Source organism: Chanos chanos, chromosome 14 (assembly GCF_902362185.1).
Source record: "Chanos chanos chromosome 14, fChaCha1.1, whole genome shotgun sequence".
In the NCBI taxonomy this organism is placed as follows: domain Eukaryota; kingdom Metazoa; phylum Chordata; class Actinopteri; order Gonorynchiformes; family Chanidae; genus Chanos; species Chanos chanos.
In genome coordinates, this window is record NC_044508.1 from 3,726,337 (window position 1) to 3,729,496 (window position 3,160).

Below are 3,160 nucleotides of genomic sequence, written 5' to 3' on the forward strand. Positions count from 1 at the left end.
GTTTCACTCCTTCACTTTTCTTCCCCTTTTTCTTTTTCACGGGGCAAAAAATCGCTCCGTTTCCCGGGGCCATACCCTCTTCTTCTTTTTTTTTTTTTTTCTCTCCACGGCACTCTGTGGAGGAGTGGGAGAGCCCAGTGGAAACTGTAGATTAGCCAAAGATATAGCCCTTGGATTGAAACAGCAGAAATCCCAGCGGTAACCATAGAAACCTCCGGCAGAAAAAGAGCTCTAAACTAACAGGATTACCGTACAGCAAGTGGATGTTTTTTTTCGTTTTTTTTTTTTTCGTTTTTTTTTTTTGACACAAGTGTTTGCGCATTCTAAGATAAGAGCCGTATTTTTTTTCATGTACACTTGTCACAAGAGCAGAGTGAGAGCTGCTTTTACACAATGTGCAATTCAAATTTAAAACGAGAGAGAGAGAGAGCGAGAGAGAGAGAGAGAGAGAGAGAAAGAGAACAGAGAGGCGGCAAATAACATTCGGTTTGAAACCGTCACTTGAATTTTCCTGTGTTCTGATCAGAGTGTTTGCGTGGAGAATGAGGATTGACTATGTGAGTGTTTCCTGTGTCTTCCAGGGTGTTTTGTTCGTAACGGGCTGTGGGTTTTTCCAGCGTTCCAGGCCCCCTGCTTTACCTTCAAATGGAGACATCAGAGAGACGGAGAGCATGGAAAACGGATGGACACAAACCGTTAGTCAAGAATGCTGTGCCAAGTTTTTATGCTTTTTTTTTTTTCTTTTGTTTTTGTCTCTTTTCTCTTCGTCTGGCTTACTCTTAATGTCTCTTTATCTTGTTCTCTTTGGTACGCATCATGCTTTGCAGCAGTCCCACGCGCAACTGTTGCAATGTGTCCCGTGAACTTTTCATATATTATTTAATTAAATATTTCCGTATGATTTGACCTCATAATCGAACTTTGTGTGTCGACTGTGTGACCTTGTCCTCTTGTAAATGCATGGACAAATAGCGGTATTAAAGACCACACTTGATATATTTATATTTATACATAACACCAATATACAAAATAGACACACACATAGACGTACGAACGTAGTACAATACATGCATGCTCATACAATAACATGATTGATGTGAAACAGTTACAACACATCTGCACTGAAACAGATTGAGAAACCAGACCATCAGAGCAGTTAACTCTGTTTGACACGTGTGACGATTCTTCACGCCGTAGTTTGACGAGGATGAATAATCGGGGCGGTTTTTCGAATCCACCTCTGTTTTGTTGGAGTGGTCGCATCACACGTGGTCTGACGGACAGTTTGCGAAAAGGGATAGAGAAGATATATGTGTTTGTGCCGAGTTGAGTCGGACGTTTATGTGTGTGTGTGTGTGTGTGTCTATGTTTTTGGACACGCTGCGTCTAAAACCACAGACTTATTCGACACTGGAAATGACAGGGCCATCACTGCAGATTTGCACGTTTGTCCTGTTTCTGAAAACCCCCTTTCAGCTCCGCTCTCTGTCACAAACACACAGGGGCTCTTCACCATCGCGTTCACGTGTGTCAGGATCGGCAAAAAGACGCTGGCGAAAGCTAGTCAATAACGTGTTGCCTCTCATAAAACGCTAACCTCCTAGGTCGTGCATATGGGCCTGCGCCCTACAGTGTTCGTAGACTAATCTGTTCAAACAGCTATGAACAATATGTGATATCAGTGTTTTTAAATCAGTCTTTAAAACTCATCAGCGATAACAGAGCTTTTCGCAAAATTCCTTGTCTCTGATTCCTTAAGCAGACAAAGCTCCATTCTTCACCACTAAATGTGGTTTTCAGGGGCATGTCATATGGTATATATCTTTAAGGGAGGTAAAAGAAACAGGTTTCAGGTATGTTTAGGCATTGAGAAATTGAAGAAGAGAGGACAAAGTTTCTGTATTAGAATTAACTGAATTAATAAATATTGTTCCATTTGCAGCTAAGCGGTGTCAGTTTTGGATTTTCGGAACAGTAGAGGGATACATTGAAGACACAGACAGTTAAAAGCATCGCTTGACATTCCCTTTTGTTGCTTATAACTGTATTGTGATAAAAAAAAACTTTGCAGCTGTGGTCACATGTATCTTCAGGTTTAGTGAAGAGCCAATAATTAGCCCCGTGTGTGAAGTGCGCTGAATAATGTAGGAGTTGGGAATTTACTGAGGACTTTTTGCCTTATCGTGGTTTACTGTCAGCCTGACTGAACTCTGGCTGTAGAAAAACAGGAGATATTGCATTAGGCTAACCGCATGCATCTGCTTCAATGCTCATAATGCCAACTTTCACACGCCATGCTTACCACCCACGTACACTCACCCACATAAGCACACACAACCACGTGCGCTCCGACGCACACACACTGGCTCAAGTGACAGGGAATGTGTGAGTGAGTGTGTGTGTGTGTGTGTGTGTGTTGTCCATGTTTTGTTTTATTCATGTCATGATGTTGTGTGTGTGTGTGTGTGTGTGTGTGTATGTGTATATATATATGTATATGTTTGTCATCTCCACATATCTGTGTTTGTTGCTCCAAAAAAGAAAAAAAATGCAGAAATCAATGCAACTGCCTTTCCCCTGGCTAAAGGCCATGCCTCTTAGGGCTTTCATTGGTCGACTGTAATATGAAATAGATACATTAAAAGAATATATATATATATATATATAGAGAGAGAGAGAGAGAGAGAGAGAGAGAGAGAGAGAGAGGATGAGAGGATTAAGTCTTTTCTGCAAAGGGTCACATTCATTTCTTTGTAGTTTCTTTTTTCTTTCAAAAAAAAGAAAGAAAGAAAAGAGAAAGAGTGAAGAGGAGGAGAGCCTGCATTTGTTTCACTGTGTCCCTGTCTGTTTTCAGAGTGCACAACATCTACAGGCATGTTTGAAATTTAGTCGATTACTGTTTGAGCTGAATCCCTCTGAGCTAGTGGTGTGTGTAAATGACTTCTTTTTTTTGTTGTTCCTTTGATGGAATTTTGTTATTTTCTTTTATTGTTTTGGTCGTTTGTTTGCAGGAGAAAAAAAAATCTTTCTCTGTTAATTGTATGCTATTAAGGTTGAATGTTTTCTCCTTCTCAGTTTGTACCAAGCACTGTTCAAACTCTATGATATATAAAAGAAAAAAGTGCAGCAAAAAAAAAAAAAGCTTAAAAATTAAAAAAAA